At 44.9% G+C, this 18915-nt stretch overlaps 1 protein-coding gene across 3 annotated transcripts in view; it reads left to right on the forward strand.

The window, feature by feature from the left end:
* Positions 1–514: 514 nt before the first annotated feature.
* Positions 515–18915, forward strand: part of MUS81 (MUS81 structure-specific endonuclease subunit) — a 309816-nt gene continuing 291415 nt past the window's right edge. For 2 of the 3 annotated variants that reach the window (XM_086938075.1, XM_086938074.1), the window contains exons 1-2: positions 515–610; positions 1762–1843. The gene's annotated coding sequence lies outside the window, so the exon portion shown is untranslated. The remainder of the gene's footprint in view (positions 611–1761; positions 1844–18915) is intronic. The other variant, XM_086938076.1, reaches the window with a different exon arrangement.

Below are 18915 nucleotides of genomic sequence, written 5' to 3' on the forward strand. Positions count from 1 at the left end.
CAACTTTTCAGTAGATCGAAAACTGTTCAATTTGGTCGAGAATCTTGAATACACGCAGGTGCACTTGGAACCAACATGGGACCTACAAAACACGGGCAGTAATTTATTTTTCCTTACGGCGAAGAACTTGCTGTAAAACACATTTTTTAGGCTTTTTGCAATTTTCCACAACTTACACAGGCACGTGCATATTAAACAAGCAGGCAGGATGATATAGACAAACCTCAAACACACATAATGCACACACATTGCAACGCAGGCATTCATTATAACACGTACGAAGCACACACATGCAGGGAGCTGCGTCTGAATTTGGCCCCTTGATGAAAACTCGTGCTTTCCGAAAAATGAGGAAGCTGGTCTGGAACGGAAATTGAGCAGCTGGGACAGAGAGCGGAGGATCGATGCCAACCATCCATCTGTCCCTTTTGTGGCCATTGCACTCACGGCGGTTTAAGTTCTTGCCGCAGAACAATGACTTCACTTCCGGCGCTCCCGGATGTGCGTAGGCTTTTCCTCCGGCTTCAGGTATATGCAAATGTGAGAGAGCTGCTCTCCATTGAGGACCTGCGGTTCGAGTCCCAGCCAGCCGGCAGACTGATGGTTTTCAGTAGGTGATTTTGGCATTGTGTTCGAAGCAGCTGTGCTTTTTAAAAATGTATTTTAGTATTGTGATGGAGTGAATTCGGAAGTCACCATGACGACAAATCTTGTTTTCCTTTGCAAGACCTATTCCTCGGGCCATGAGCAGGTCTGTCCGCAGTTGTTTAATGAGTATAACAATCGGATTCCACTAAACTAAGTGTTTATGGAAATACTCTATGAAGGAAGTGCAGCCTGGGGGTACAGAAAGTATCATTTGCAATCACATAGAATTAAAACGACTTTAACATTTGGTTATATGGTCTATAAAATGTCTAAACCGTTTTGATGAGGGTCATATATACGCATTAGGGGCCCGATGTAGGTAGCCCTTTACCGATCCGAAACGGCCGAAAATACCGATTTTCGGCCGTTTCCGATCGGTAAAGGGCTACCGAGATGTAGGGGCACAATTTCGGTAATTTTACCGAATCGGTATCATTACCGAATCGGTAAATTTACCGATTCGGTAATATGTACCGAATCGGTAATTTCGGTAAAATAATTACCGATTCGGTAATATTTACCGATTCGGTAAAATTACCGAAAATGCAATGTAGGTGGCCAATTTACCATTGGCACATGGCTTACAGAATCGGTATTTTACCATGGAATACAAATCCATGGTAAAATACCGATTCCTGTGTACATGCACATCTGTGCATGTACACATGTGCCATGTGACAGACAGACGTGCCCTTAGGGCATGTCTGTGTGCCACATTGCACACATGCCCGTTTTGGGGGTGCTAGAGGGTGTCAAAGTGACACCCCCTGCACCCTTGCCAAAGTCGGTATTTACCGATTCGGTAAATACCGATTCGGTATTTGACTTGAATCCTATGGGCTTCAAAGGCCCATAGGATTCAATAGCAAATACCGATTCGGTATTTACCGAATCGGTAAATACCGAATTTTAAGGATTCGAAAAGAATCCAGATGTTGGGACCTACATCCCATTTACCGATTTTGAAATACCGAATCGGTAAAATTCGGTATTTCAAAATCGGTAAATGGGATTTACCTACATCGGGCCCTAGATGCTTTCCTACACTGATTTGGAAAGAGGTCATTATGAAGTTAACTCACCCATGCTATTTACGTCTATTTTTGCTTATAGGTTTCATTTCGTCATTTCCATGATATTGGGGAGGAGTGAACAATTACAGGTCTTAAATATTGGAATCTGACTTGAATATGACGTAAGTCTTAAAATTGCTTGAATAAAGTTCAAGTTTGGCATTTATATAGCGCACTACTCACCCATAGGGTCTCAAGGCGCTTGGAAAGGTGGGAAATTACTTATCAAAAATCCAGGTTTTGAGTTGTTGTCTGAAAGAGAGGTTGTTTTGAGTAAGGCGGAGGTGGGTGGGGAGGGAGTTCCAGGTTTTGGCCGCTAGGTAAGAGAAGGATCTTCACCCCCATGGTGGACCTGTGGATGTGTGGTATTGCGGCGAGGGCTTGATTGGATGATCGAAGTTTGCGCGTGGGGGTGTAAAACGAAAGACGCGTGTTGAGGCATTCGGGTCCTAGATTGTATAGGGCTTTGTGTGCGTGGGTGATGAGACGGAACGTTATTCTATTGTTGACGGGAAGCCAGTGGAGGTCTTTCAGGTGATTAGAGATGTGAGCTTTGCGGGGGACATTTAGAATGAGTCTGGCTGAGGCGTTTTGGATACGTTGGAGTTTTTTCTGTAGTTTGGCTGTGGTTCCGGCATACAGGGTGTTTCCGTAATCTAGTCGGCTTGTGACCAGTGCGTGGGTAACCGTCTTTCTAGTTTCGGTGGGGATCCAACGGAAGACCTTTTTGAGCATACGTAGGATGTTGAAGCATGAGGAAGAGACGGCGTTGACTTGTTTGGTCATTGATAAGGAGGAGTCTAGGATGAAGCCCAGATTACGTGCGTGGTACGTAGGTGTGGGGGCGCTTCCTAGGGCCGGAGGCCACCATGAGTTATCCCAGGCTGAGGGGGATGATCCTAATATGAGGACTTCTGTTTTATCCGAGTTGAGTTTTAGGCAGCTGTTCCTCATCCATTCGGCCACTTCTTTTATCCCTTCGTGTAGATTGGTTTTGGCTGTGTTTGGGTCTTTGGTGAGAGAGAGGATCAGCTGGGTGTCGTCTGCGTAGGAGATGATGTTGAGGTTGTGTTGTCGAGCGATGGATGCGAGGGGACTCATGTAGACGTTGAAGAGTGTGGGACTAAGTGAAGAACCTTGTGGTACACCGCAGAGGACTTCGATGGCCTCTGATCTGAAAGGGGGGAGGCGGACTCTTTGCATTCTTCCGGCGAGGAACGAGATGATCCAGTCCAGTGCTTTTCCTTGTATTCCAATGTTTTTTTTTGTTTTTTTTATAAAACCTTTATTTTACCTTCACGTAGTTACACAGCAAGTCGCCTACAACCCCGAGGGGCCGGCCGCTAATAAAGAGCAGTGATAGCCATGCATAAAAGAAGTTCACACAGTAGTCACGCTGCTACTGTAAAAAGGCACATCACGAGATCGAGTGAAAGGTATTTAGCCAATATCACATTGCAAGTTAAGTAAGGTTTTTTTTATTTTTTTTATAAAGATAACAAAAAGAACAATCAGGAAATCACAATGCGGTCAAATAAAAGTAATAGTGCAGTTTAGCTGTACGAAAGATTCATATGGCAGTATATGTTGCTATTTATTGTCCGGAGACCCTACCCGAAGCGAGGGAGGACGGCACACCCACCCCCATTTTCATCCGTATGGTTTTTCCTATCCCTCCTCTCTCCCCTCAATCCACCCCCCCCTCATCATCCGACTCTAACTGGTCATCTTCTGGCAGAGGGTCACATATGTCACCACGGTACACATTCCACGGGGACCATACCTTATTCCATTTACCTGGGCACGCACAGCTCAAATATACCGCCCTCTAAGTTATCATTATCTTGTCCATATTCATGCACCACTGCAACTTCGTTGGTAATTCTGCCGCCCCCCAACGCTGAGCAATATCTCTCTTCGCCGCAATCATGACTAATGTCACCCAGAGTTGGCTATGTCTGGGTAAGTCCGTTGGTTCCCACACGTTTAAGAGACATCGCCTTGGTTCTGGGAGGAGCGAGGTCTCTAGGGTCTGTGATACAGTGCGCAATATTTGCCGCCAGTAATTTTGTATGTGTGGGCAGTCCCAGAGTGTGTGAAAAAAGGAGCCCTCCTCCCCACAACCACGTAGACAGAAAGGGTGCTGTATTCTGTGGATGCGATGTAAGAGTGTTCTTGTATAATATACTCTGTGTAGGACCTTGAGTTGGACGAGTCTCAGCCTAGCTGAGATGCCTACCTCTTTTGGCGACGCCAATGCCTCATTCCATTCGTGGTCATCTAGGGCGTCTACTTCCCTTTCCCATCTTTCCTTCAGGGGAACCAGCGGGTCAGGCAAGTTGTTCAGGAGTTTACGATAAGTCAGTGATGTCGCTCTTTCTACCATAAAGTCAGTTAGGAGACGATCCTCCAGCGGGGAGGACTCTGGTAGAGTCGACCCGGAGGGGATGGCCGCAAGCAAAGCATGGCGTATTTGTACGTAACGATATGACTCGTGTGGCCCTAGGTCATACAATTCCCTCAGGCGGGTGAATGAAATAACTTCGCCCCGCTCCCACATGTCGCCCACCGTGGATATTCCAATGGAATCCCAGTGAGAGAAGCCTTTGCTGTATCTCAGGTTTGCCAAGGCACGTGAGTCCCAGAGCGGAGCGAGTTTGGTAATTTTCCCCTTCCAGCCCAACGCGGCCGTCGCCACATGCCATAGTTCCACAGTGAGTTTGGTAGGTTCTGTTAAGAGTCTTATTTTACGTCGGTCGTAGAGTGGGGCGAGTATGTTGTTGGTGCCCAGCTGCGCCCTATCTGTTTGAAAAGCTGGATCAGATTGTGAGGCATGTATCCATTGATTAATGGGCTTAAGCTGCGCCGCCCAGTAATATAAGTGCAGATTCGGCAATGCAATGCCTCCATCGTACCAGCCTCTGTGTAGTTTGGCCTGCGCTATACGTGCCGGACGATTGCCCCAAAGCAGCCCAGAAACAACTGCGGCTACCTTTTTAAAGTATCCCGGCGCCACCGAAAAGGGCGTGTTATCTAGGATGTACAGAAAGCGGGGCAACAACATCATTTTATACAATGCTGCTTTTCCCAGCATGGTCAATGGTAACCCCGCCCAGAATTTGACGTCTTGCTTAAGACGTTCCAATGGTGGCGCCAGATTTAATTTCGTATATTCCAGTGGATCCCGCGTGACATGGATCCCTAAATACTTGAAAGAGGAACCAGCTAATCTCAGGGGACAGTCCGGCCCGAGCGTCGGGACCTGGCCTCTCAGTACATATAACTCCGATTTGTTCCAATTAATTGTGTATCCCGAAATTCTGCCATGCTCATCACACAGATTCAAAAGAGCCGGCACGCCTTGTTCGGGATCTGTTAAGTACACCAGCATGTCATCTGCATAGAGGGACAGCTGGTCTTCCCACCCCTCCTTCCATTGTATCCCTTTAAGCAAGGGTGTTTGTCTTATTAGGTTAGCCAGTGGTTCTAGGGCTAGCGCGAAAAGCAAAGGAGATAGGGGGCAGCCTTGTCGGGTGCCTCTCCCTAGCGAAAATGTACGTGAAATGTGGCCATTCGCCACCACGTGTGCCATCGGTTCCGCATATAACAGCCTAATCCACGATATAAAGTTCGGGCCGAAGCCCATGCAGGACAACACCTCAAAAAGGTAGTTACATTCCACCAGGTCAAAAGCCATTTTCGCATCCAGGGCCAGTATAACTGCGCTGTCGTGAATCTGGTCCGCCCTCGCCAGCACCCCATGAACCCTGCGAAGATTTAGTGTCGTGTTCCTATGAGGCATAAATCCTGATTGATCTGGATGGATAAGATCAGGCAGATGAGCCATCAACCGGTTAGCCAGGAGTTTAGCCAGGATTTTGCTTTCTGCGTTTAATAAGGAGATGGGGCGGTATGAGGAACACTCTTCCTGTGGTTTACCGGGCTTGGGTATTGCTACTATAGTGGCCGTTCTCTGGTCTAGTGGAAGCGCACCCTTCTCTCGGCATTCTTCATACATATCGAGCAAGTACGAACTAAGGTCTTCGGACTGGGACTGGTACCATTCCACTGGAATGCCGTTTGGACCGAGAGCTTTTCCAGGTTTGAGCGCTCGTATGGCCAGCTGTATTTCATCGCTGGTTATGGCCACATCCAGGTCGGCTATTGCTTCCTGTTGTAATACTGGGATTTCCATTCTACTCAGTGCAGCCTGGGCCATGACCGCGGTCATCTCCCTCTCTGGAGTATACACCTGTTCGAAATGTGCTGCCAGTGCTTCTACTATCTGTTCAGGGTTGGTTTGCGTCACGCCATTTCTATCTTTCACCTGTTGAATCCCTCTGGAGCTACCCCCCCCCTTTTATCGAGCCAGGCCAACATCTTTCCCGCCTTATCGCCTACATCATATATCCGATTCTGTGTATCAGTAATGTGCCCCTGCACCGTGAGACGAGCATGTTCTGTGTATAATCGCTGATGGAGTGCAAGGGTGTGTGCCGTGTCATCTGTAGGGTTAGCCTCGTGTAAAATTGTTACTTCACGTAGTTTTAGCTCAAGTGTTGACTGTTCAGCCACCTGTTCCTTTTTATGGACCGCAATAGAGCTTATAGCCTACCCCCTTAGTACTGTCTTGTAGGCATCCCATAGCACCTCGGAGGAGGACACAGTTGCCACATTTTCATCAAAATATTGTGTTGTAGCCTTCTGGAGAGCTTTCCTGATTTTTGGGACTTTGAGATATGATGCTTGAATGGGGTATATGCGGATACGCGATTTTGCCTGGGTGGAAATGGTTAGAGTTATCGGGGAGTGGTCTGAGATGCCTCGAGGGTGTATGTCTGCAGTATCTACGCGCTGTAGTCCTTCTCCTAAAGCCAGAAAGTAATCTATCCGGGAAAGACTGTTATGGACTGTGGAATGGAACGTGTACTGTTTGTCCTGAGGATGGACGTGACGCCAAATATCTACTAATCCCATTGCTGCTAGGAATTGCTGAAACCAAGAGAGTCCCCCAGGTGAAGCTGTCGCTGGAAACCTATCAAGCTGTACATCTACCGCTGCATTAAAATCCCCACCCAAAATGACATCACTCTCGGGGAGAGACAACAAAAAATCACCAAGGGCTGGAAGCATTATTGAGTGAAGGGATGGCGGGATATATACTGAAACCACTGTTAGAGGGCGACCATCCCATTGCCCCTGCAATGCTGCAAAGCAGCCCTGACTATCAGTTTTTGTGCTTATCGGAATGAAGTGTGAGGATTTTTTAATCAGAATACCCGTTCCCCGGGAGCCCGATGAAAACTCTGAATGTACCATCATCTTGTACCCTTTCCTATCTAAGGCCTTAGTGGCCCCTCCTATCAAGTGTGTCTCCTGCAAGAGCGCCAATTGGGGTTTGTGCCTTTTCAGCTCGTTTAGTACTAGGCCGCGTTTCACCTCATCCCCTAGTCCCCTCACATTCCATGAAAGTACTCTAAGGGAGGAACCATTCGATCGTGACTCAGCATTTCCCGCGTCAACTAGTTGTTCATCCGCCATTTTCAATCACGCAGCCACATACAAACCGTCCAAAAAGGATCAATCGTACCTGTAGATATACCTTTCTAGTTACACCACACACAATGTAAGCACCAGTTTCTGACCGACTTAGTGAATTTCCAACAAAATAATAACAACCCCCCCCCCCCCCCCCACCCCTTCCCTCCCTGCCTCCCTGCTTAACGGATCTTCAACTGCCCGCCACCCCAACTGAGCAGAGCGCTTGACCCATCCCACAAACAGAGTACTTGCACGTTGGGGGAGAGTGTCTCCCCGAGCAGGTGGCTCCCTTGCTGCCCTCGGAGTACCCAGGCCGGCGTCCATTAACGACCTGCATGAGCAAACAGTGTGTCAGGGAGTCAATGTCTAATTAATTCACGGTCTGATGACATTATTTGCCCCCGGCAGCCCCAGACAGATCCAGCGTCGGTGATGCACTCGCGCTCCTTCCAACTGAAGTCTGTGAGCCAGGCCGGCTATCGTTCCGGTGTCTGTTGCGCAGTCTGTCAGATTTGCGGTCCACTGTGCGCCATCCTTCAAGCCAGTCTCTCGCTGCCTCGGGGGAGTCAAAAAACCAAACTTTCTTATCGGCGACCACCCGCAGCCGGGCTGGGAACAACATAGAGTATGGCAATTCCTGTTCACGCAGTGTCTTTTTCACTTCCAAAAAGGTCCTCCTCCGTCTTGTTACCTCCGCTGTATAGTCCGGGAAAAAGGACATCCGCGAGTTTTGAATTTGAATGGCTGGTGCCACTCTGGCCGCCTGGAGGATGGTGTCGCGATCTCTAAAGTTAAAAAGCAGGGATGGGGAATTCCTATAGCCCGACGCCCGGGACATATTGTTTGCGGTCAAGGGCAGCAAGTTTTAATGTGCATTTTGTCCTTGGGACAAGTAGGCCCAACCCCCTGCAGCACAAACCCTTTTGCTGCCAGTTTACAGTACCACATTGTGGCTCAGGGAAGGGCATTCTCTACAATTAAGGTAACGTGTGTGTTTATATGTAATATATGTGTTAATGCTGTTCAAACTGGTATATATGGTTCATTAACACAAAGCCTTTATTATTAGGGTGAGCACCGAAAGTAAATGTTTTAAGCTCAGCCTGCACTACTGACGGTGGTTCCAGTATAAAAGTGTAAACACATTTTCAAAGTTTAATAATATGAGGCTCTGTTTAATGCACCCAGAATGCTCTCCGATTATATGCAAATATTTGCAGAAGCTTGAAAGCAAGAGTAATGATTCTTTGCTTTCAAAATAAAAAGTTCACAAAAAAATGCATGTAAGAAAAGGAAACATTTAGCTAAACTACTGTAAGATTTTAGGTACCATATCTTTGCAGCATCATTTTTTAGCATGTGATGTTAGTATTTCCCAAAAATATTCAGAATGGAATATCAGTGTAACCAGTTTAAATACGAATATGGGAAACAAGAACAAACAAGCATTGGCAAAGCTAGTGGTCCGAATTGATGGTCAGCCTTTTGGTTTTGTCAAGGCGTGACTTGTTTAGGCATGGGTTTTGTAAAACCTTAAGTGTGGGAGCTGCTGGGTCCTCACCATTCTAACACGCATTGGCAAAAGCAAAACAAACAAGCATTGGAAATGCAATAGGTCTCGCATTAGGAAAGTTTGAGCAATTGGTATTGTAAAGGACACTTTTTTTATTTATGTGTTGGTTTTGAAAATAGCAAAAGTAATAGCTTTGTCAGTTACTATGTCAATAGTTTTAACTTTCGCAAATGTGACACCTATAGCATTTGTAATGCAATGTGTGTTGTCTTTACGTGACTTAGATGTATTGATATTGCAAATAACAATGGCTTTTAATTTTGTAAATAATTAATACTTAAATAAAATGTATTGTAATTTATAATGGCAATAGCTTAAACATTTGTAAATTAATTTTGTGAAGATTATGTTCAGTGTATTTTATTGTGACGAAAATCCAAGAACATTGCATTTGCACATGGTGGTGGATGTGGTGGTGGATGTGGTGGTGGATGTGGTGGTGGATGCGGTGGTGGTGCATGTGGTGGATGTGGGTGTGGTGGATGTGGGTGTGGTGGATGTGGGTGTGGTGGATGTGGGTGTGGTGGATGTGGGTGTGGTGGATGTGGTGGTGGATGTGGTGGTGGTGGTGGATGTGGTGGTGGTGGTGGTGGATGTGGTGGTGGGGGATGTGGTGGTGGATGCGTTGGACATAGGGGGTGAGGTGAAACCCAGGGATAGGGCAGGGATGAAAGAAACATCAGTATGCACATGCGTGCACGGTCCACTCGCGCGAGCCACCTCTGTGTGCACGGAGGTGACATGCGCATGAACGCGCCTCAGAGAAATAGGAGGCCTCTCGGCTCCTGTACTTTGACGTCATTTATCGCATCCTTGCATATTTAGAGTGGAGGTAAGAAACCCCCTGCAGCGGCGCAGAAAGCTATTATTTCGCATATAAACGTGATCTGAAACAGGCCACACGGCGACCTGAACCAAATACGCAGTGGTTCCCACCAGGGAAGAAACCAAAGAGGGCTCCAGCTGGAAAATGTTTATTAAATGATGAGTTAACTCAGAGGGTTGAGTGTCTGCAGCAGAGAACTGTGTGCAATAGTAAACACTATGGGAGTTTGGGGAAGCATCGAGCCAGCTCGTAGCTACCGCGGCAATAAAATACAGCAGCCGAAAGGGCAACAACTTTTAGTGTCATGCCAAGCATGTCAATTTTACATATGACTGAACACATTAAGGTCTAAGCTGGGCATATACCCTCAACAGAGGGCAGGAAAAGGTGCAGAATCGAATAAATGGCGCATGGGGACACAGCACACAAACCTTACAACGAGCACTAACACACCACATCCATCTGCAGAGCCGAATGGGCGTGTTGTGATTTTATGCATATGTGTGTGAAGGAAGTACATAGTTGTCAAAATATTGACAAGGCGAAAGTAAAATCAAATGCAGTTTTTACACATGAGTGAGTGTGTTGTGTGAGGGTGGAGGTGAAGGGAAGGAGATGCCAGAAGGTGTATTCAGGATAGAATGAAAAGAGGGGGCTGAAGAGGAAAGAGATGAGTTGTAAGATATGCAAACGGAGGAGATATGGAGAGGAAAAGGGCATACATGTAACAGAGTGAACATAACCAGAGTGAGTGAGACACTCTGAAGTCCACACCCCCTTCCACTGGCCTCAGTAATATTGAACTCTCAATCTCACTATTTCAGAATTGAAACATTTTTGATATTAATTACTGCCAACTAAATTATTGCTGTTACTCAACAGCAAACGACCATTGAGAAAGCCAAACTCCCCACCTGGCACATACCCCCTCATTTCAGGCCATGACCCCGATTGTTACATGACACTCAGGAGAGCTACTAGGACCCTCTGTCTCAATTTTCTAAATATATATTATGTAGCTATGCAGCCTTGATCGCTCCAATTTTACTTAATATGTAATCTTGAGTGAATATGTAATTTGTTAATCTGTAACTCACGTCACGAGTAACTGCTGTACATATAAGTAGTGTTGTCTACTACCATGTCACTTTTTCCTTATGTAATTTACTTCGCTCTAGTCTAAAGCGCTCTGACAACTCTGGGTAAAGTACGCGCTATGTTAAAAACACATAAATAAATAAATTGCAATAGTCCTGTTAGGTTTTTGGTGCACGTCAATTTTTGTGTTCTATAACTGGATGCAATAAAGGAAAGCTGGGAGAGGAACCAAAAGTCAGGTTGGGTGGCACATACTATGGAAATCACAGAAAATGAGTTTACATATTTAAGCCACACCCTTAATTAAATAGGCCTAACACCTTTTGGAGACCCCCTCCCCCAAACACCTTTGCATCCCACTTATAGCCCAGTGACGAACAGGATTGGGAGGGGTGATCTGTTGGAATTGGAAAGGAGGGGGAATTTGTGAGGGAGAGCGAAAAAGAGCTGTAAAGGGAAGTGATGGGAAATTAGGGGGAGAGTAATTGAGCTGGGAGAAGTTCAAAGGGAGGCGAAAGAAGTGTGCAAGAAAGAGAGGGGGGGGAGGAGGGAGGGGGCCGTCTGAGGCGAGGTGGCGTCGGTGCGGTGAGAGGCGGATGTGGGGCGACACAACAACAAAGAAGCAGCGAAAACAAAGCAACATATGGCTGGGGAGTTGCAAAGACCGTAAATTAATTATAAAGGGAGGTGAGATAATGAGAGCACGTGCTCAGTCCCCTTGAAGGGGAGGGGGCAATGGCGGGCGCGAGGCAGAGACTGCAGAGTGATGCGAGGCTCCGGCGGGGTGGAGTGTGCGCGAGAGAGGTGCTCTGAAGCTGTGGTTGTCCATCATCTTGGCACTATAAACACGTAAACAGGCGATACTGCGTGGACATAGGACATAGGTTAAACAAGTAGTATGGCTTCAATGGAAATAGCAATTTTCAAAGCCTTTCCATTTTAAAACAATCTTCATTCATTAAATAAAAGAAGGGCTTTGGCTTGCCTGCACCTTGTTTTTCCACAGGCACATACACCAACAAGTCGTTTGAGGATTGGAGCTCCTGGGGGCGCGAGGCAGAGGCTGCAGAGTGATGCGAGGCTCCGGTGGGGTGGGGGCGGAGAGGGGAGAGGGGAGAGGTGCGACACGGCAGGCAGGGGAGGAGAGTAGGAGGAGTAGGGGGGAGGAGAGTAGGGGAGGCACGGCCTAGCGGCCGTGCAATCAAGAAGTGAGGGGGCGGAGCTGGGGGAGGCTGTGAGAGAGAGAGTGGGCAAGGCAGGCGGCTGGGGGCATGTGCACGCGCTTTTAAGCTCAATGCGCATGCGCATTGAGCTTAAATTTCTCGTGCACTGCAAGGAATCGCCACGATTCCTTGCAAGTTGGTTAAAGAGTGTTTAAGCCCCCATAGTCTCGCAAGCTCGATGCGCATGCGCATCGACAGGCGAGACCTAAAAATGTTGGTCTCAGCACACATTGCCACAGTGGTTCTGGGCACTGAACAAAACTACTTTGTGTGCCAATATGCTTCTTTTTTTTTTTTATATCTTTATTGGGTTTTATTTTTTTCCAAAGCCCCCCTCCCTCCAAGTCACAGGTTCAAAAAACGAAAAAAAAACAAAGATTATTTCACATATAAACACAGAGAAATAAAGGAAATAGGATTCATAAATCATACATTAATGGCTAAATAAATTAATTTAACAAACAGCCAGAACATTTCCATTCTATTTGGGGAAATACAGCCAGCATCTGGGTGAATATAGATTTCGAACAGTTTATAACCATATCAAAGTAAATTTTTAGCATTTATTAACTCACGCTGGTTATTACCTTATGTTACAGGGAATTACCTAGGGACTGGGACCACTCAATTAAGGGATTCCAAATTTTTAATCCCCTGGACCTCAGTCTTCTGCCTTTCCTTTTATATATAGCCATTTCTAAGTTACATATAGCTAACAGTCTAGAGAACCACTGTTGGAAAGATGGTGGATTAGGGTTCAGCCAGACGGAGGCAATACAGATTCTTAAAACCGCCTTAGCGACAAATACTAGTTCATGTCCAGGCATTGGTTCTGTGCGGTTAGTTGCCCCAAGCAGAATCATTTCATTAGAGAGGACTATTTCGATTTTTAGGACACTAGTTGAAAACCGTTCAATGCTCAGTTTTAAGGAGGATAGGTTTGCACAGGAGGAAAATATGTGTACGCTATCCGCATTAGACAATGTACATCTAAAACAGCATGTACCCCTCCCGCTCCCCCATTTAGCAATTCTATCAGGGGTATAGTACATAAAGAAGCAGGTTTTATAAAACTGTGTTTGCAGTTTAGTTGACATAAGGATAGTTTGGGATAGATTATAGGCATAATTAAATTCTTCTGTGGTGATTGCTAATTTTCCCTGCCACTTCTGTGCGGTTTTCTCAAGATTGTCCGGAAGGAGTGATAGCAAGAGAGAGTATATCTCACCAATTGTAAATTTTTTGGTTTCTTTTAAGGTTTCTGCTATCAATATTTTATCAAATGAGGTGTTTTCCCTTATCCTTCGTTTTAAAAAGTCTCTAATTTGCAAATATTTTAAACAAAATCCCTCCACTCATATTGATATATTTCCCCACAAGGTTTCAAAAGTGTAGCCCTTCATTTGAGAAAAGACATCCAAGATGTGTGATTCCTGTCATAGTTCATCTATCAATACAGTCTCCTCTAAAGATTTCAGGGAGGGCCGGATTGTTGCCTAGTGGAGAGTAGAGCGAGAGTCTCCCTATGCCCAATAATTTCCTCAAGGATTTCCACGCTTTAAACCCCCCCAGTAGGGTCTTTAGGTGGATCTTTTTGTGGTAACTGTCATAGAGGAATCGCCATAGATTACCTTTACTCTTGTTACCAAGTACCAGCTGATGAATTGATGGTTGATCTTCCCCTGAGAGTGTCTCGTTATTATCTAACAGAAAAAAGAGCTCATAGTTGTATGAGAGCATACATGCCCAGTAATAAAGCTTAAGGTTAGGTAGGGCTAAACCTCCTTTTTCTTTGGGAAGAGTCAAGAGCTTGTAGGCTCTTCGGGGTTGTGAATAGGACCAAATAAAACTAGAAAAGGTGCGCTCCATCAATTTAAACCAATATTCGGAAATTTCCAGATTAATTGCTCTAAACATATAAAGCAATCTAGGGAAGTACACCATTTTTAATGCATTTACACGGCCAATCAAGGATAAGTGTAGGTTATTCATACAGCGAAGATCTTTCTGCATTTTATCTAGCAGGGGGCTCAGATTTAATTCGACCACTTTATCGAGTTTGGAGGAGATACATACCCCTAGGTAGGTCGCTTTTGCTGTCACACGAGGATCAGCCATAATGCATTTATCATTTAGGACTACTTGGGTTTTACTCTGGTTGAGAGCGTAGCCGGACACATTGCCAATGTTTTTGGCCTCGGTTTCAATTGTAGATAAGGCTGATACTGGATCTGATGTTACTACGGCGATGTCATCGGCATAAGCAAGAGTTTTAGTCATATAGCCTTGAGTCAGTATAGGAATAATACCAGCATTAAATTCCAGGCTGCGAATAAAGGGATCAATGTAGATAGCAAACAGTAATGGGGAGCATGGGCATCCCTGTCGAGTTCCCCTTGAGATTGTTAGTTCTTTAGAGAAGTTGCCATTTACCATCACTACAGCTTTAGGGTCGATGTATAGTTTTTGTACCGCCTGAATGAATCTTTGTTTAAAGCCCAGATGTTCCATTGCCAGCCACAGAAATGACCAGGAGACCCGGTCGAAGGCTTTTTCGGCGTCTAAGAGAATAAGCGCCATTGGGTCTCCCGTCATCTCTGTGCTGTCAAATAGTGTAAGCACTCTCTGAATGTGATCTGTGGTTCCTCTTCCAGGTACAAACCCGTGCTGGGAATTTGAAACAAGTTTGTGGATTAATGGTGCCATACGATTCGCTATCAATTTGGAATATATTTTTGGGTCCACGTTGATTAAGGTGATGGGTCGATAGGAACCCATCTGATCCGGAGGTTTGTCTTTCTTCAAGAATACTACTATTTTGGCTTTTGACCATGATCTTGGTGGTTGTCCCCCGTTAAATATGTGCAAACATATATCTAAGAGGATCTCTTTGATTTGATCTAAAAAAGTGATATAAAACTCTAGAGGGATAGAGTCCAGGCCGGTTGCCTTTCCTCTAGGCAAAGCATTCACGGTCTCTAGAATTTCGTTCAGGACTGGTGTCTCCTCTAGATCATCTCGGTCTTCTTCAGCAAGTCTACTGGGTGTTCCTTGAATTAGGTATTCTCTCATACTGTCTATATCGACCCCTCCTTCCTCTGAGTATAAAGTGGTGTAGAAGTGCCAGAATGCCTCTCTAATTTTATTGCTTTCTGAGATTACGCCTTCCGCTGGGTCTGATATTTTCCCGTATGAGGTTCTGAGATGTTTGTTGCCTCATGCGTATAGCCAACTGGTGGCCAACTAATTTGCTTACTTCGTAAGTTTTCTCGCTATGAGCGGTGGCTTTTTTAACCGCTTTAGTGGTAAATGTATTCATAATAGAAGCCATATCAATTGCAACCTGATATTGAATTTTGGTGAGCTCTTCTACAGTTAGAGAATCATGAGTTCTTCAGAGCCCTGTAATTTTTCCGATAGCGAATTATACAGGTCTCTGGCCAATTTATTAAACCTAATTGAATATTGTGTAGTTTCTCCTCGGATTCCTGCTTTTAAAGCGTCCCACACTATCTCTATAGAGGTGCTCCCTACATTATGTTCTAGAAAATTGGGAGTCCATGCTTGCATGTGATTACAATAATCTTCTAGGAGCAGGGATTTCTCAAAGGTCCAATTTCTTATGCTTCTTCTAAAAGAGCAAAATACTGTCACTTACAGGGACGCCAGCAGACAGACTGAGAGACAGAATAAAAAACAAAACAAAAGGTCATGGCTAAAGCCAGGCCTAATTAAGAGGCCCAATTATTAAAGAAAGTCTCAAAAGTGCATCCATGGTACATATCCTTGCATTAAGTGCATATGTACAGTTTCCATGAATTCACAAGAATTTACAGAAGTAGGCCAAGAAATAGTACTCCCAGAAAATATTGGTGAACTGCATTTTAGCATGAGCAAATATGCAGGTGTAGATTTGTTTATGTGAAAATCTGAATGCTTTCAAGTTCTCTTTTCCCCCAACCACTTTTTTCCCAACCCTGGAAGAAGTTTTAAGTCTGCCACTGTCAGTAGTAAATTTCCAACCGTTCTCAGTATGGGAAATGATTAGAGAAGAATTGGTGAAAACCCTTAAAACATGCACGCTAGTAGGTTTGCACAGACTAAAAAGTGCATTCCAACCCTGGAACTATTGCTTACCACTTTTACTTTTATAATCATCTTACATCTATCACCTCTAACCATGGTCACTCTGGGTCTATCACACTATCTCTTGTTATATCACTGAACTTTGTGTTTATCTACTTTCTCTTACATCCATTTTCACTGTCCATCACTTATGATAACCATTCCCACTATCACCACTTCCTTAGCCCTGTAACATATAAGGTCTACACGATATTACTCTCAACTAACCCGCTATTCCTTTTGATTATCAAAATTCCTCAATTCTATTTAACTCCATCTATCCCTAGCCCCCCCTCCCCTTTTTCTAAGTTCTATGATCTACCTTTCTATATAAGCTTTTAATACTTTAATCTTCTCTAATTCTGACAAATCCATGAAGGTAATACATATACTCATTAATTTTTGTCATGTGTATGTTATTGAAGACCATAAACATGACCATGATTAGGTTTACTGTATATGCTGACTGCCCATGTACTGGAATTCTGAAATAGATTATGTTATTTATGCATTTTAGGAATATTGTGGCCTACAAAAAAAGTCTCCTGAAGTAGGCGTCCTCACACGCCGAAACGCGCGTCGAAGAATGAGACACTAGCACAGCCACAACCTTTTTATTGGATTGATCGTATATACATTTTTTTAACTCATGATTATTTTTATGTATTGTATGATTTGCACATTATCGTTATTATTAATCCAGTTTATATGTATACTTTTTTATAAAATATCTATTTCAATAATTACAATAAATATATTTTCCTGTACATGTTTTTGTTAGTTTGAAAATTTCTATTATCCTATTGTTTATCGCATTGTTCACTGTCTAGGAAGATACCCACATACTATTGCTTACCACTACCTTCAGCCCCAGTATGTAGACCTGCAGAAACATAGCAGCCTAGGGGAATTGTTAGTATTCAAACACTACAATGGTACGAACCCTATACGTAAAAAACAATATCCCAACAGGTATCAGTTCAAAGACAATTATGCATGCATGCAGAAAGCATTACACAAACAGGAAACAAGGAGACTCAATTGGTTTGTCTTAAGGTTGTTAATCACCAAAATATATCAAACAGTTACATAGGGATATACAGTTAATGCAGCACTGTATAGAGAAAATCATATGACAACCCGAAGGCACTTAGTGTATAGTGATATATACAAGTGGAAACAGGTGACGACGCAAGGGATCAGAGTGAACAGCGTGAGCGGCGCAAGGTGAAAAATGGTAGAGAAATATATATACAATGGTGGCTCAAAAGAATAACAAATTACATCAATCGCATTCATTATTTTCCATTCTTGTCATGAGCCAAACAGAAGAAATACGTCAAAAAATTCCGCTGTGGTGTCGATTAACAACCTTAAGACAAACCAATTGAGTCTCCTTGTTTCCTGTTTGTGTAATGCTTTCTGCATGCATGCACAACTGTCTTTGAACCGATACCTGTTGGGATATTGTTTTTTACGTATATTCTATACCCAATCCCGACGTGGTTTATGGGTCCCACTCCTATTTTGTTTTACTATGGTACGAACCCTGGCATAATCAGAGAGGCTATATCAGAACTCTTATATAATGAGATTGTGGCGTAATTTATTACCGCATTGCATGGCACAAAGGGGACAAGTGGATTTTGTTACAGGACAAGTAGATTTATTAAGCAGTCTGCCCCATGGACAAGTAGATATTTTATTAAATTCCACACCCCTGAAAAGTCTCGCTAAGATCGGACGCGGTGAGGCCCCTGGCTTAGGCGTTCCCCCAGGTACCCTATGGGCCCGTTCCACGGTGAAGAAGTTTGAAAGGCCCTTGGGGGCTAGTTGGTTCTTTATCAAATCTTCCACATATAAGTCCATGGCTCCTGTGGTTTCAGATTCCGGGACCCCCAAAATGCGGACGTTGTTCCGCCGGGAGCGACCTTCATGATCGTCCAGCTTTTCTTTGAGCAGTTTATTGTCGGCCTGCAATTTCTCCATTTCGACCTGGAGATCCGAGACATCCTCCACCAATGATTTAGCTACCACCTCCACCTGCTTCACTCTTTCACTCATCTTCTGGAGGTCCGCACTTGTCAGGGTCACTTCTGTTGCGGTCGCTCCCACCGTTGCCTGTACCTGGGCCAAGGTGTGCAAGACGTCCTCCAGGGTAGCCTTCTTCGCACCGTCTCCTTCCGTGCCTTTGCCCATAGATTTGCGCTGCTCCGGCTGGGAGAGTGATTGTCTATCATAAGCGAATTTATCAAGCTTAGCTTGAGTGGTGGTATTTCTGAGTCTTTTCCCCGCCATAGTGACACGCTGGCGCGTTCAGCCAGCAGCGGCGTGCTGTTGGTGGATTGTTCGCAGCGGATGGTCTGTTAGGCCGCCCGAGTTTCAGCGGTGCCCAGTCTTCTTAGTTGTTAGACTTCCCACCGTCGGGCCCACACTCTGTACAATAGACGCACTAGTTATTCAGGATTTAGCTCCAAAGAGGGCGTCCAGTCCCTTCGGTGAGAAAGTTCGTGCCTACAATGGCGGACGGGATGTAAAATGGCGGCGACTACGCACTTACTTTCCCGACTTCAGTTGCACTTAGCGCCGCCGTCGTCCACTGTAGTGTCTTGACGTTGGAGCGATAATGCAAATCCTTATTCGATCAGGAAGGATCTGCAGTCTTCCAGCGCCGACGTTGGAGCGATAATGCAAATCCTTATTCGATCAGGAAGGATCTGCAGTCTTCCAGCGCCGACGTTGGAGCGATAATGCAAATCCTTATTCGATCAGGAAGGATCTGCAGGCTTCCAGCGCCGTTGTCGTGGG

This window comes from Lissotriton vulgaris, chromosome 9 (genome assembly GCF_964263255.1).
Source record: "Lissotriton vulgaris chromosome 9, aLisVul1.2, whole genome shotgun sequence".
Lineage (NCBI taxonomy): Eukaryota > Metazoa > Chordata > Amphibia > Caudata > Salamandridae > Lissotriton > Lissotriton vulgaris.